Genomic DNA, 17004 nt, shown 5'->3' with positions numbered 1-17004 from the left:
TAGAAGAATCAGAATATAAGCATTTTTCTTAGTGTATCTTTAGGTAAAAATGTTCTCCTTGTTAGGGTTCTAACCACATGGGTTTTATTTCTCTTGTTTTGTTTGCAGTTCTCACTGAAGTTGATAAATACTCTTACTCTCATGTAGATGTCAAAATTAAACCCTGCTTGTACCATTTTGAACTGCCACGTCTTTAGCAGTTGCCCAGTGTGTTTTGCACTAGGTCCGGGAGTGTTCCTATTCTGTTCCTGATGCATGGTGGCACAGTGTGACAAAACAAGCATTTAGGCACAACTAGAACTTAATTGTCTTCTATTGTGGCAAGTGATCTTTGCAGGTAGTGTAGTCAAGTGTTTATACTTAAATTCTTTGAGTATATTCTTTTGAGTGTAAGCATGAGAGTTAAAAAAAGTATTAATAAAATATAATGAAAGAAAGGAACTGTTATCCCACGAGTTAGAAATCAAGATCTAAGATTAATATGGCTAATTTAGTTTTAGTTAATGATCAAGACCTTATTCTATGGATCAAGTAAGCACTTACTATTTGAAAAAATGTGTAGTTCCTACATTATATACTTCAGGAAAAGGCATATCTAACTTCTCAGATTTTTAAATCGGTTCTGTTGACATTCTAGTTTGTAACTTTTTCACACCAAAATTACTTGGGAGAAAAATGGATGTTTAAAGGTTGATCTCTAAGGCTAATTATAGAGAGTTATCAAGTTGTCTCGACTCAGGGGAATTGTCACTTTATAAGGGATAGGTCCTGGGCATTAGTTTTTAAATTGCAGGTCATTCTAATATGCAACAGAGATGGAGAATCTGTGGTAAACTTAACCCTCAGGAAAGCTCAAACTTTCACTATGTGTATCACATTGCCACATACCTGTGACTCTTCATCTGGGTTCGCCTTCTTTAGGGAGTTTGGTAGTTTTTTTTAAAGAACCTAAAGATCTTTACTTTTATATTCACATATTTATTAAATAAAATCTCTATGATGAATGTGCTGAACATTTTAAAATTGCTCTTTAGCTTTTATTGTAAATTTCTGTGAATATTAAACAGGTTAAGCTTGAGTTTGAGTTTAAGCTTCCAACAGAGTAGATTTATTTTACCCTTTAGATATAAATATAACAACACATTATTTTAATTAATTCAGAGTTGATTGAAACAGGTAATGTGTACAGCATGGATGGAACTAAAAAAGTGAGATGAAAAAATAACCATCTTACAACTTTCATTTCAGAAGTGGAGATGCTTCTTTGAGCATGGTTTCCATTTGCCTTTTTGAAAGAGTTAAGCTGGAAGTTGCTTTCCTTTCAATTCCCTTTATCTAGATCAGGATGAGAACCTTGAATGATGTGTGTGTCCAGGAAAAGCTTGATGCTTGATTGGGCTGGTCCTTAAAATAAATGGATTCCAGGGTATGACACTGCCCCTTATGATTTCCAGTAGGTAGTACCTTGGTTCTCAGGCTTGAACCTGGATCAGAATCACCTTGGAGAACTTGTTAATAAAACAATAGCTACTCCCACCCCCAGTATCTCTGATTCAAGTCTGTAAGTAGATGGGACTGAGAATTTGTATTTCTGAGATGTTCCTGATATTCTTGATTTAGGACTTCTGAGAACAGCTGAGGTAGGAGATGGTTATGGTGGGGTATACTTGTAAAAAAAAAAAAAAAAAAAGGAGATTTATAGAAGTCATGCCCATAAATGAAAATGAGAAACAAGACTCTTAGAATTAAGCTTGATCATAGAATGGACAAAGGGGATAAAGTCCAAGGAAATGCAGAATACGAAAGACAAATTGACTTAAGATTTCTTCATTCATAAGCTCACAGAAGTTTTTCTTCTCTTTGTGTCTGAAAAATTTCCCCTCCACTTCAATTCCATTGAACTGAGGTTTGAACCTTATTTTCAAAGGATTTGTTTTTATAGTTTTTCAGTTTACATCTCCAAATTCAGTTGCTATATTGTTAGGAATTTATTTTTCTCTATGCTTCAATTCCCACATGATGAGAATAATTAGGATTGCTAAAGATATTGATTTTTTTAATTTTTTATGGTTCTGGGGATTGAACCCAAGGTCTCGGGCCATTCTGGGCAAGTGCTGTACCACTGAGCTATACGCCCAGGCCTTCTAGTGATATTTTAAAGTTCAAAAAATAGTATTTATATAATATTTAAAGATCAATGAGTCAGGAAACTTGTACAAATATGAAAAATATTCTGAAGAGATGATGCATATATTACTGTATTCATAAGCAAGTACATCTCCCTGGTCTGCTGGCCTTAGTTAAGAAACAAACGAAAGGGGAGGATTAAAAAGTAGGTGGACTGATATGGAACTGGCTTTGCTCTGTAAAGTATTTTTAAAGAAACAGGAAAGTTTTAAAGCTTGAAACTGGGGAGAAAGGAAGTGACTCAGAATTCAAAATAGATAGGACTCTGCACCAGTAGGAACTGAGAAATGCTGGCTCCAGAGAGGAGAGAGACCAGCCGTGAGAGATGGTGGAGGTTAGGGAATGGCTCCATAGAAACATGGGAAACTCTCACATGGACAGGGCACCACTGTAGAAATTTAGACATTGTGCCCTGTTGTAAAAAACCAGTTTTAAGGGTCAGGTTTTTGATTCCCTGGCTGATTATTAGTAATGATGGTTTCAGTGCTGAGGAGTGTTCTCATAGTCTCTAGGAGAGTTCTGCTGTTATTCTGAGTTGAGTTCATTGATAATTTTTCTGTTCTTCATTGCACCTGTCATACTCCTATCAGCAATTAACATTCTTCAAAAGTGAACAGAATGCCACCCTCCAGCTCAGATGTAACTCAAGAACAACAGGTGCGTTCTGCCTGTTTCTTGGCTAGACCCAGAATAGTCAAAAGGCAAGTAATTAACCATAGAACAGACGTTAAAGAAAATGAGATTCTTCAGAATTTGAGCCAAAGTGCTGCAGAGTAACTCTGGATATGTATTTAAGAGATGTAGGAAATGGCTCAACAGGAAGGGTGAAATAGCCTTTCTAATCTGGCCTCTTTAAAATTATTTCAAGCCTATTTCCCTTCATTGATAAAAATCTTATTAACTGTGCCTTCCACAGACCCTCTGTTTTGTGCAACTTGAAAGAAAATTAGTTTACATCAAAAGGTCATTGGACTTGAACTCACAGTAAAAATCAGTTGTTTATTTCTTAATCCTTTTCTCTTTTAAATGAAAGAAACCTGATGAAATCTGGCTCTGAGAAGAGCAAGAGAATTTCTTGATACAGATTTAACTTCCCTTTCCATTCAGTCTGGTTCCATTTATTAGGGCCACAGGTTTCCTCACCATAAAATAAGGGAATGAAATCAGATTACTTCTAAAATTCTACCTACCTTTCAAGCTCTTTCTCCTCTCTCGCTTTCAGTTTCTTTAGAGTTCTTTTCCATTATATGACCCTAATTTTTATGAAAATATTGAAGCTTTACTTAAATAGATTAAGTGTGGGCAGACTTTAAGAGCTTAATTATCTAGGATTTTTCTGTTTGAAAGTGAAGTTATTAAATTACCATTTGACACTCTTTATGTACTACATGAATTTCTCCAAAATTTTATTAGCATATGTTAATCACCTTGACTAGTAACAAAAGAAAAGGAAAGTACCTGGTGTAATTTTTTCCTTGTTTTAGTAATTGCCATTTTCCACTTTATCTTTTTAATGTTATGTATCTTTTATATGCCAGGTGCTTTATATTACTGGTTAACTCTGGCCATGTATGAATCACCTGGAATTAAAAAAATAATAATGATCCCAGTGCTTGAGTCCTACCTCTATAGATTCAGAAGTAATTGGTATCCAGTATATTTTTAAAGCTAGCTGTGTCATAGTATTTAGTTTATATTGCATTTAAAAAAAATAACCTTTGAAATTTTTGAAATGTCATCTAATATTTAGGGTATTGAAGTAATTTGTGAATGAAAAAATTCCTTTAAACAAAGGTGGCGTGTTTTCCTAGGAGCTCTGTCTCAGATGAGTCTGTGTGTGTCTAGGCTGCTCCTCCAGTGTGTGACCTCTCCTTCACTGCACTTGATAAGATTTTGTACTGCTTGTTTCTCATCTCCAGAACATTAAGGTGGTTTCTAAAGATTATTTGTTTTGCATGTCTCTACAAAAGAGAAAGGGCCATCAATTAAACTGACTTGCCATCGATTGAAAGGTTCATTCCTTTTTCTGATGATGTTGAAATGTGAAAAAGGTTACTTAGAATCAGTGGAATACACTAGTTTTTAATTTCTCATCCAGATTTAATTTAAAATTCACACATCTATATGGGTCATTCTTAATTTTGTGTTTGTGTAATTATATATGTGTGTTTGAAAAAAATTGAAATAATTTTTATATTTGATCTATATTTTGGGTGTAGAAATATAGCTAATTTGTTTAAACATCTAAATATGCCCTGGAGGACTTATGTAAAAATCATAATCTTGTGCTATTTGTTAGTTTTAGCTTCTTACTTCATGTATATTTCACTATGTCAGAATGCTTGTGTACTCACACACACACACACACATATACTGTGAGTGTGCATATATGTCAGAGTAACTAGTTCTATCTGTTCTATTTTCCCTAATGTTTTGCCAAAATCTGTACTTGGGTTTTAAAATGTTTTAAGGTGCTCTCTCATTCATCCATTGTTTGCTGTTACAGCGTTATTCTATTGAAAACAGTATTGCCCTGTTCAATCTTATGTACTTCTAGTATTTATGTGGAAAATACTTAGCTTTCCTTGCTTACACTCCTCCCTGCTTCCCTCCCACCTCCATGTGAACCAGGAGAGAGATTACCTTTAGATCCAGCCCATCTCCCTCTAAATACTTCCCTCATATAACTAATTTAAGTTTATTCCAGGTGTACAAAAATTATGTGAGATTTGGAAGTTTTATTTTTGACAAACTTTAAAGGATTTCTCTTACTTTTTAAAGGTACTTTTCTTCCATGAAAATGCTGTATATTTAAGGCCTCTGGTAGCTTATTCATCTTGAAATACTTATTGGGTTTTCATTAAATTCACAGCAGAATAATATTAATTTGCTTTCTCTGCCATAAATGGAGGTACTAGAGATACCCACTTATGGATACTCACCAGATTTGAAGTGGCCACTCAGTTTAAATGAGTTGGGTTTCTTCATTTTTACAAATGGTTGAATATAAAATGGAATGCTTTTTATATCGCTGAATCTCTAACTGCCTGTAACATTTTGATTTGGGTCGGTTACCAGTTTCTCATTACAGAAAGCGTTGGGTCTGCATTGTGCAGGCTTCTGGCTGTTTCCCTCTTTTCCAGGTGTGTTCTTGATGCTTCTTCCAGCTAGACTCTGCATAAAGCTCTGTGCTCCCTTTGGCTTTTGGATTTATGTGTGATGGGACACTAAGTCTTTTCTCAGGAGAAGCTCAGTGTGTGCAGAATTGTTGGGATGTGTCTACCTTTGCTGTTCCCATACATGCTGTGTGGGTCATTCTGAACTGCTCAGTCTTTTCCTTTCTTTCCTGCTCATATTCTTCATGAGAAGGACATTTTTTTCCCCAGCAAACCTGGTATTTGGGGAGAGAAAGCTTTGAGTTTGGGGTTTTTCCCCTTAAGAAGCCCTTTCCCTGAGAGCAGAAGGGAGAGCCCTCAACTTCAGACATTTTTGGAAAAAATCACATTTCTTCTTTTCACAGGATCCCTGGTTTGAATTTGCAGCAAATTAAGAAACTCCTAGACATCTCAGGTGCCTAGGAGCCCCTGCTGTTTTAACACGTTAACCTTAATCCTGTTGGTTTTCGTTAGTGAGATTGGTCTGGAACTTAGTGAGCCAGCTACATGAAATACGGTATTGACATTTGTTCAGGCTGTCTCTTTGTACAAGGTGATTCCTTTACTGCTTGTCGTGAATCCATCCTGTTCGGTATCATGATGCCATTTGGCGTGACTTCTTTGTTTACTGTATTTACTGTGTGTTTTAGAAGAGAAAAGACCCAGAGTGGCCACCTTTCTGCGTCAGCCCCTTAGGTCAAGTTTTCCGCCATGACTCACGGGTGTGTATCGGTGCTGCTGGGATTGGTTGGTTGGGTGTGCAGAATTTCCTCTGTTGAACTCAGGAGCCAGAAAGCCACGACGAAGTTTGATTTGGCTTGTGGCAGCATTTTCCAAATATGAATCTGGATGCAGTACAGTAAGTCCTCTAAGAAAAGGAAGGAGAAGGGAAAATTGCAACTCTATAACTGGAACTATTTGGGGAACATTTAGAAACCGGGAAACTCTAAACTATGGTGTTTTGTGTCTCCCCTAAACCAGTGTCACTGTGGTGCTCAGAGACCAGTCTTCCTCCAGGCAGAGCGCTCTTGTGCTTGGGAGAAGCCATAGAGGCAGCTTCTGCCCTGCATTGCTTTGTACTCCCCTGCTCCAGACAGTCTTGACTGTGACCTGGCAGCCAGTGCTGCTTCCTGCTGACGTGGCCTCCCACAAATGACAGAACAGAGCTGCCTCAGTGTGCTGAGGAAGGAGGGGGCCCAGGGCATGAATCACCATCGGATAAGGAACAAATTAACAGGGGAAAGCGCCTAACTGTTCAGGTTTCCTTGTAGATATACTTAAAAGACATCTTTCTTACAGGAAGGGAGGAGGGGGAAGAAAATAGTGAAGAATGCCACAAGAATCAGTGATATGTTTGGCCCTAGGAAGGGTTTCTTATCAGCAGGAGTAGACTTCTGGGGTGAGACCCAGTTGGCCTCAGGCATTTGAGAGGATGCTTTTAGATGGCCAGCTGCCTGCATCCTGCAGCCTTCACGGGCCACATTGATGCTCAGGAGTCTGGGTGCCCAGCCATATCTTGCAGACACCATGCGGGACAGATATTAAATAAAATAAACCCCCCAAACCAACAACTCTAGTTTGTATCTTTGTAGCAGAAGCTCTCTCAGCTCAGTAGGAACTGAAGCAAAGGACTCCGAGAAGCTTACGGCTCAATTACTGTGGCATGATTTTCCCATCCATGGTATCAGCATCCTGTTCAGGTACATTTTGTGCTTGTGTTTCATTACTCTTTAATATTTCAAATTTGCTTACGTGAAAAGCTCCAAGGACAGCTAGCTTCCTGTTACCTTCTCCAAAAGTGAAGGTATGGTGAATTTTTAGAATAAGGTGGAACTTTAATTCCTATCTGATCTTGACCTTAGTGGCTTCCTCTATATTTGGGAAGTTTTGGTAGATCCTTTCCTTCAGTGATTCTCACATGGGAGTCCATTATTTAAAACAGATGCAAGTGGAGTTGACTGAAGGCAGAGGGGCCTTAGCTCACCTGCTTGTTTTTCTCCTGGTAGTGGCCCTTGACATTTTTCTTCTGACCACTCTGAAGTCACAGCATACTTTGTTTAGAAACCACTGATCTGATTCACTTTTCTTTCTTTTTAGGTGAGAACCTGTAGCTTCAGGTAGGGTCATATTGTTAGGTGTTATTATGGTGACTTTCAAGGTTCCCTAGAATTAAAGCTTCACAGCTTTCACCTGTTTCCTGCTTGATCCTTCATCATCTCTCAGCCTGCTGTTGTAGCAACCTAAGTGGGTGGTTCTCTCTCAATTATGGAACAAAATTGGGGCAGATTCAGGTTTAGCATATGGATCTTGTTCCTGGTCAGCACTGGCCTCAAGTCCACTAGGTAGGTGGTCTTGGGCTCACAAACAGATTTTTGAAATGACTGATGTTGACTGCATTTTCCTGTGTTTCTTCTTCCCTGTAAGTCATTTTCCTCTGTGGCTTCCCACATTACCACCCCAGGTTAGTAAACAGAAACCTCTGCCTGAAGCAAACAAATTCCCAGGAAAAGCAAGCAAACTAGGAATGGAAGGGAGAGAGTGGGATATTGAGTATATAATAACAAGTCTAATAACATTTTCAGTACAGTCATTTGATTTAGTAAGAGGCTTTGAATTTCACAGATGATGCATGCAAAGAAAGTCATCCAAGTCATTTATGGGTTTTTTGTTGCTGTGTTGTAGGCTGGGTCTATACTTTGTGAGGGGTAAGAAGGGGAGAAACTGCTTTATCTGGTAATTCTGTTTCAGTAGCAGAGGTGCTGTATATATAATTATATGCTTCCTCCCCTTTTTTCTGAACTTATACCGGAAAAAAATGCCCGGATACTCTTTTTCCAAATGGTCTTGGTAAATCTGTTCTTCCTGGTACAGCTGTGATTAGGAAGCCATGGCAGTGGGGGGTGGTCATTCTTTTGTGTGATGGTAATGAGATAATTTCTGCATTACAGATTTTCAGGAGACTCTTTGTTTAGAATGAAACTTCAGAACCTTTGCAAAGCCACATTGCCAGTCTCTTTGCCTTGTATTTTTAAAGAAGGTTTTATTAACTTCATATGTTTTGCTGTCATCAATTGCACAAATTAATACAATTGTTTTGAATAAAAGAACTTGGCATCATCTGTCTGGTGTCCTCTTTCCTTTCTTTTTCTTCCCTGAATGCAATTCAACCAAATCTGCCTCAGAACTGCTGTTGTTCCCACCATTAGCTGCCCACTCCAGTGGATGTTTGCTAGCTGCCAAGTGGTACTCCATCCTGGTGTTGGGTGAAGGCAGGAGTAAGTGTTCAGGTGGAGCACAGAATGCAGCCTGCCGAGCTGTTCACCCCAAGCCTTCCTATGGGCTACAGGGCCTAGCATAGGAATTTCTGTTACTTGCAAGAGGGAACCAGGTAGGCATGAGGGGGTAAGATTGCCAGCCAAGAGCTTGAACGATTCTTTGTATCATTTCCTAATGAAACTTGGAAACCTCCTTATGGGAGGGATATAGAAGAAGTGACTAGTGCCACGTTTTGAAGTTTTTCTTATGTGTTTACTTCCAGTGTAACCAGAATTTATTTGTTAAAAATCACCTAATTAATCTGTTTGATCTTGATGTGGAAATGAAACATATCAAGTTCTAGAGCAAACAACTTTCCCTTGTAGAATGCTTGCTTACTCTTTTGAGGTGTATTTCATTAGATTATAGACTACAAAAAGTTTACATGTCCTTAGTAGTACTATTTGTAATGATGACATGACTCTTGTTTTAACAATACTCTTAGTTATAAATGTAATTTTGTCAACACATAAGTCACATTTATTAATGGATTGTGAAAAGATATAGGAACAGGTGACTTAATCATGGACATAGTACTGTGTGGGACCATTCTTGAAAAACGCCCTGCCACCTTATCCCATTTATCTCAGATGATAATCCTGTTTTTATTTTTATTTCCCTTTTAATTATGATTAAGCTACCAGCTAATATCTTTATTTTAAATATGAAGAAATTAAATTTCAGAAGGGCCAGCTTATTTATCTGAAATATTAGTGGTAGAACCAGAATTTGAACTCAGAACAGTTCCAAACTCCTAGTAATTTTGACAAATTTTTATTTTAAAATAATTAGAAGTTCCTAGGGTATTGCAAAAATATGTGCACAAAGGTTCTGTCTACCTTCCCAATTTTGCCTATTCGTAATATCATGCATGGATATATTTTAATGAAGAAGCCAGAAATTGACATTGGTGTAATCCAGAAGTTTTATTCATATTTGTGTAATAACTACCACACTTAAAATATGGAACTGTTCTATACAAGGCTGTCTTCTGCGATCTCCTTAGAGCTCCTCCCTGCTTTCCCACCATCCCTAATCCTAGCAACCTCTAATCTGTTCTCCATCACTGTAGCTTTGTTATTTCAAGAATGTTATATAAATGGGATCTTATGGTGTGTAGTTTTGAGATTGGCTGTTTTCTCATATTTTGAGATTCACTTGTTGTATTGATAGTTCATTCCTTGGCACTGCTGGGTACTGTTCTGTGATGTGGACAAGTTAGTGTGCCAGCCTGTAGAAGGACATTTGGTTGTTCTAGTTTTGGCTAGCCATGAATTTATTTTGTCATTTTTGTTTTTTAAAGAGATGAGGTTTTACTGTTACCTGGAGTGGCCCCAAACTCTGGGCACAAGCAAGCCTCCTGCCTAAACCTTCCAAGGAGCTGTTGTTATAGCCACATGCCACTGTGCCTGGCTGCCATGAATATTTGCCTACAGGTTAGGTGAACATGACATTTCATTATTTGGGATAAATGCCTTATTTCCTGTCTCCAAATTCTTTTGTGTAACCTAACCTCCAAGGTGATGGCATTAAGAGGGTGGGGCCTTCTGCAGGTGATTAGGTCATGAGGGTGTATCCTTTGTGAATAGGGTTAGTGCCCTTAAGAGGCCTAAGGGACTTAGTTATCCCTTCTGCCATGTGAGGACACAGTGAGAAGACAACATCTATGAGGAATGGCCTTGATCTTCCACTTCTCAAATTCAGAACTGTGAAAAATAAATTTTTATCCTTTGTAAATTATGATATTTTTGTTACAGCAGCCCAGACTGTGATAATGCCCAAGAGTACAGTGCTGTGTCCTCCTATAATTGCATATTTAGCTTTATACAAAATTGCTTAAATTTTCCGGAGCAGTTAGATCACTTTATTTCCTATGTGCAAGGTATGAGTGGTCCAGGTCTCTTCATCCTAGTCAACATTTGATCTCAGAAATGACTATTTTAGGTTGTCATTGTGCTTTTAATGTGTATTTCTTCAATAGTTAGTGATGTTGAACATTTTTTCATGTGCTTATTTATCTGTTTTCCGTTTATTGTTTTTGGTGAGCTCTCTTCATGACTTTTGCCCATTTTTTAATTGGATTTTTTGTTTGTGTTTTTACTGTTGAGTTTTGAGAGTTCATTATATATTCTAGACATGAGACCTTTTTAGATATGTACTTTGCAAGTACTTTTTTTACACCCTGTAGTTTATATAATTTAACAGGTTCTTTAGTGTAGAGCAAAGGATTTTCATTGTGATATTCATTTTATCATTTTTTCCTATTTTGCTATTGGTGTGAAATGTAAAGACTTTTTGTTTACTCCAGGGTCCAAAAGATTTTCTCCTATATACCTCTCCATCCGGGTTTTGTAGGTTTCATTTTATATTCATGTCTGTGATCAGTTTTGAGTAAATCTTTCTATAAGGTATGTGTTATGGTTTGGATGTGATGTTCCCAAAAAACTCACATGTGAGACAATGCAAGAAGGTTTGGAAGAGAAATGACTGAGTTATTTAGAGTCTTTACCCAATCAATAAATTACTGCTCTGATAGGGATTAACTGAGTGGTAACTAAAGTGGTAGGGTGTGGCTGGAGGAGGTGGGAGTGGGGACGTGGCCTTGGAGTATATATTTTGTGTCTGGAGAGTGAAGTCTTTCCCTCTCTGCTTTCTGATCATCATGTGAGCTGCTTCCCTCTGGCACACTCTTCTGCCATGATGTTCAGCCTCACCTTGAACCCTGAGTATTGGAGCCAACCTTCTATGGGCTAAGACCTCTGAAACTGCGAGCCCCTAAATAAACCGTTCCTCCTCTACAGTTGTCCTGGTTGGGTCCTTGGGTCTCAGCGGTTAAAGAGCGGACTAAAACGGTATGAGATTTAGGTTGAATCCCCCCCCCCCCACATCCTCCTTCCCCCCTTGTTCCTTCCTCTTGTCTTTTCTCCATCCTCAGCAAACTTTATTGAAAGGTTGTCTTCCTCCATTGCATTGCTTTTTTACTTTTGTCAGAAATCCTTTGGGCCTCTTTGTGTGGGTCTTCTTCGGAGTCACATATGGTGTTCTGTTAATCTAAGTCTGTCCTCCTCCATCAGTCACCACACTGTCTTGATGACTGCCGGCCCTGTATTTTCTAAAGTGGATTTTACCAGGGGTATCTGGGGTAGATGACTCAGGAGGTATGCCAGCTCTCCTTACGTGAGTGCTTATAAAGTATGAGTTCTCACTTGGGAGTTTTGGATCTGCTCTGACTTACTCCGAGAAAATCAGTAGGAAAACCACAAAGTCTGAAGAAGAATGAAGACAATTTAAATAATAAATTGGTGTGTAGGTCTTAAGTTCTGTGTAGTCCTTGCTGATGTCCCCAGGGAACTAATGTTTACTTTGATTTTAAAGTCTTGATCCTTGGATTACTTTGGCCTGAAGTAGTAGCCATTGGCAATCAACAAAACATGAGCAAAAGGTTTAAAAAAATAGTTAGGGGTGAAACTTTTCTTTTTCTTTTTGCTACTGGGGATTGAACCCAGGGGTGTTTTACCTCTGAGCTACATCCCCAGTCCTTTTTATTTTTTATTTTGAGACAGTTTCACTAAGTTGCTGAAGCTGGCTTTGAATTTGTGATCCTCCTGCTTCAGCCTTCCAAGTCATTAGAAATAGAAGCATGTGCCACTGCGACTGGCTCAGACTTTATTTTAAAGCGTTAACTTCTTTTTGTGTATTTTAAGTCATCTCATTTGCACTGAAGCCTTGTATTTGTTCCATCATCTTCAGGTATCCCAACATTAGATTTTGAAGCCAGTTGATTTCACTGCCACATTTTGCAGGTAGGAATAAGGTTCCTTTGTAAATGGAAAGATACATCTGTGGATTGCCCTAGTCTCTGAGAGGATGGGGGAGGTGGGCAGCAGTTGACCTGAGACTGTCAGCCTTCTTGTTTGTAAGCCTGGTTTTATTTGTTTTCATCTGAGGTGGTTCAGAAGCTAAGGTCAGTACTAGGTGTCTACTGGATAGTCCTATATACTACACAAAACTCTGCCCCTGTCAGCCCCGTCCAGGTCCTTAAGTAGATTTCTCTGGCTGCAGACTTGTGCTGAATGTCGATCTGAGCTGTCTGCTCGTTGGGTCTTGCCTGTGGTGAACTTGGTTTCCACTTGCTGGGGAAGACCCCCGCCCCCTATGACTTTGCATTTCCACTGGCTCCCTATCTGTGGCTTAGTTCCTGTTTATCACTGCCAGCCTGCTGCTTAGACTTTCTTACTGTGGTATATGTTAATATCTTCAAAGGTTTATACTGCAATCCTAAGAAGGCATGTTAAATCTTAGGGAAGAGCTGGTAAACACCAAAGGCATGAAAACTGCCTACCAAATTTAATAATATTGGTCAGCTCCTTTCAGAGTTGTTATGGAACAGAGAACTAAAAAGGCAACTATAAATCAGAAATATCAGTTTGATGTATTGGGGAGCATAATCTGATGGTAGAGCAAGATTAATAGAAAGTCTATATAACTATTTAAAGTATACTCATTGCTTATAAAGAACAGAATTAAGCTTTTATAATGTTGGCTTTTGATCATTTTTATTTTTACAGTAAATCAAGATAGTGAATTGTTACTAAATATTTATATTGGCTATAATTATTATAAAGAGAAGAAATTACTATTTTCATCTTTGTATTTTGTGTTTTTAAAAACTTTTTTTTTTTTTTTGGTAGTTGTAGATGAATGGTGTGCCTTTATTTTATTTGCTTGTTTTTGTGTTCAGTGCTAACAATCAAACCCAGTGCCTCACATGCTAGGCAAGCACTCTGCCACTGAGCCCCAGCCCCTGTATTTTGTGTTTTTAATCCCTAACCCACAATTGAATGTATTTTTGGCAATTTTCATTCTATTTATTGAACGCTTAAAATGCAAAAGAATGTAAAAAAAAAAAAAATCACTAAAATAAGTGGAAGCCAAGAGTATAACTTTTAGAAAGCTTTAACAATAAGCCACATTCTTATTTTTTGTCAATGATTATTCTTGGTACAGTATTTCTATAATTTCTTAGTTCTGTTCATTATTAACTGTTACATAGAACTGTCATCAAAAAGAGGACTGAAGGGCTTTGGAAATACTTTCCTCTCACGTCTGCGTTCGGGCAGGCGTGGATATTGGTGGGATGGAATGTGAACTGACTGATCGCTTTTCCAATTCTGTTATTTTCCAATGTGGTTTGGAATAAAATCTCCACATATGAAGTCAAGAAAGCACAAGGAAGCCTCTGGTTAATGAATTTAGTGCGTCTCAGACTTTCCTCTCATGGAGTCCTGGAAAATCACTTCAGAAGAGAGTGTTATGGGTCACTTATAGAAGAAACTACTTTGCTTCCATGTATAACTTAGAGTGTTCTGCAGGCTACTGGGGTTTCTGGGCTAAATCTGATAAATTCAAAACCTTTTGTTTACCATACTAGAAATTGGGAAACAGACATTTTGTGCAGCATTTAGGTTTATGATGGGTTAGATTTCTCCCAGACCTGGCACTGAACACAGACGTTCATTTGACACGTGCACATTTTCACCAATGCCAGACAAGTTGTGAGAACTGTTGTGTATTATATATGGCTAGGATCACCTCTAGTGCAACTTCGAAGAAAAACTGATAACAGTTTTGTTGAGGTATAATTCACATCCATACAGGTCACCTACTTAAAATGTACCGTTCGGTGGGTGAGTATATTCTACTTGTGCAGCCGTCACCACAGTTGATTTTGGAATTTTTTTTCACCTGGGAAAAAACCCCATAGTCATTAGTCACTTCCAGTGCCCCCACATGTCCAACCCTAGGCCACTATTAATCTGCTTTCCATCTCTGTGAAGTTGCTTATTCTGGACACGTCATATAAATGGAATCTAGATGTTCATTTTCATAAATGATTATTTTCTCTTAGCCAACATTTTTGAAGTTCATTTACTTGGTTTTATATATTAATAGTTCATTTCTTTTTATTGTCTGATAATATTCCACTGTATGAATATACTGTATTGTATTAATCCATTCATCAACTGATGGACATTTGGATTGTTTCTATTTTTTTGTCTGCGATGAATAATATTACCATGAGCGTTTGTGTACAAGTTTTTATGGGAACATACATTTTATTCTTCTTAAGTACATTACTAGGAGTGAAATTGCTGGGCCATATGGTAACTGTATTTAATCTTTTGATAAATTGCCAGGCTGTTTTTCACAGTGGCTGTTTTTCACTCCTACTACCAGTGTATGAGGTTTCCTAGTTTTTCTGCATTCTCACCAATACTTGTTATTACCTGTTTTTGTTTGGCTTTATGTAATCTGTGTGTGTGTGTGTGTGCGTGCGTGTGTGTGCGCGCGTGTGTGTGCGCGCGTGTGTGTGCGCGTGTGTCTTTTGCACTTGGCACGCATGCATGTACACCTACGTGCACGTGTTGGCTATTTTTAAAAATCTTTTGCATTATTGGCATTTTTCCTTCGGGGTGTTGATGTGTGTTGACTTCAGGAAGCCCATTATGGGTGACTGTGGGATGTCTCTGAGCTCTAATGAAGTTCTATGCTAGAACTGTGTGCTTAAGTCTTTTGCCTAGACCCCAGATCACTGCACTGATAACGACACCATGGTGCCACAAAATAATTTTTAGATAACTCATATCCCGTTTTAATAACTTAACCATGAGGCATCAGATATAAATAATAATGCAAAAAATATAGAGAATAATTATAAAACACACTGATATAACCCACCTAGACCATAAAATGGAAATTTAGAGTTCTAAGTAATGGTTAATACTGAACATGACTAAAAAGTATGTGACAATTTATATACATGAATAATCATTAGCAAATGAAATAAATCCCTTTTTGGGATAATCATTTTGCTTTCTTTTTCTTTGTAGTGACACGTGCACATAGCCCACTAGGAAATGTATTTATTTGCCTCTTTTTAACTTTATATTTATGAAGGCATACTGTCTGCATTATTTGGTGACTTTTGTTTACAGCTAGTTAAAAAATGCTGTTTGTAGTTGTTCATTCATTTTCAGTACTATATAGTATTCCATTTAAAAATGCTGCATTCTCTCTTGATGAACTCTTGTATTGGTCCTGGTTTTTTGTTACTATGAGAGTACTAGTGTAAATTTTCTTGCATATGTCTCCAGATTTGTAAGTGCATCTACAAATTGTTACCAAGAAGTAGATTATAGCTTTCCTGGGTAAGGCTAAACTTTTTTTCAAAATGGTATAATGCTTTTTCCTTCAGCTTTACCAACCCTCAGTATCTCATAGGCTCTCACTGTTAGATTATTTGAGAGAATAGAATATACAGTCCATGAAGGGCTGCTGTTTTATCCGTTTCCTTTATCATTATCAATATAAAGCACACTGTGTGGCACAGGATAGTTTTCTACTGATTGGCTTTACTGTTACTTGAGATCATATGACTAGTTAGTAGAAGCAACGGATACTTGCTTGTAGTTTTCATTTATTCCACATCCTATGAATTCTTTTCTCTCTGGTTCTTGTAAGTTTTCTAAGTTCATTTTGAATTGCACCTCTCGGAAAACGTAGTCATACATGCCTTAAATGTCTGCATAGGCGCAATCCTGACAAGTACCTGTTTTAGTGCTGGGAGTAGGCCTTTTCTGTATTCACAGCGTGCTGATGCTGAGGACTGGGTGTATACACTAATAAATCTTAAGCAATGCTTACCCTCCGTTTTCAGATTGTTATGGGCAGTGAAAAGAACTAGAAGAAAGGAAACCTGGCACTGGCCATTATTCTACTTACTGCGTACCCAGCTGCTGTCAACTCCTGTGAGCCCAGTAGTTACTTGTCATAATCTGCTGTTCCTACTGTTCCACTAAGCGTATAGAAGGACTCTGCCAGATTAACTCTCTTTTATTCTGGTTCTTGCTATATTGAAGCTGAAGGAAGCAGAGAAGGTATTGATTTATCCCCACTGTTCTGTGGCACCTTTGTCCTCAGTCTGATAGAGGAGAATTGAGCACACCATGCCCGTGGCATGCTGGTCATGGCTTTTAACATCTCAAGAACTGATTTTAAATTTGCAGACATTTTGTGAATTGGTTGTTAAACACAGCTGTTATTAAACATGAAAATGCACACGCTTACAATTTAAATCACAGCCATGTGCCCTGTAAGGGTGTTTAGATGAACAATGGATTATATATTTACTATTTATTATTTTAGGGTACAGTCCTACTTATTAAAAAAAAAGTTTACCATAAAACATCATGCCATGTTCCACTGCCAGCAGTCGCATGCCTCTCCTGTTCACTGCATCTTTTTTTTTTTTTTTTTTTTTGTGGTGCTGGGGATCGAATCCATGACC

At 37.9% G+C, this 17004-nt stretch overlaps 1 protein-coding gene across 5 annotated transcripts in view; it reads left to right on the top strand.

Moving 5' to 3' along the window:
- The window catches only part of FNDC3B (fibronectin type III domain containing 3B), a 366748-nt gene that overhangs the window by 107233 nt on the left and 242511 nt on the right, over positions 1-17004 (top strand). The gene's annotated exons all lie outside the window — the stretch shown is intronic.

This window comes from Sciurus vulgaris, assembly GCF_902686455.1.
Source record: "Sciurus vulgaris genome assembly, chromosome: 10".
In the NCBI taxonomy this organism is placed as follows: Eukaryota; Metazoa; Chordata; class Mammalia; order Rodentia; family Sciuridae; genus Sciurus; species Sciurus vulgaris.
Note: the sequence above shows the minus strand (reverse complement) of the source record. Positions and strands in the feature narration are given on the sequence as shown.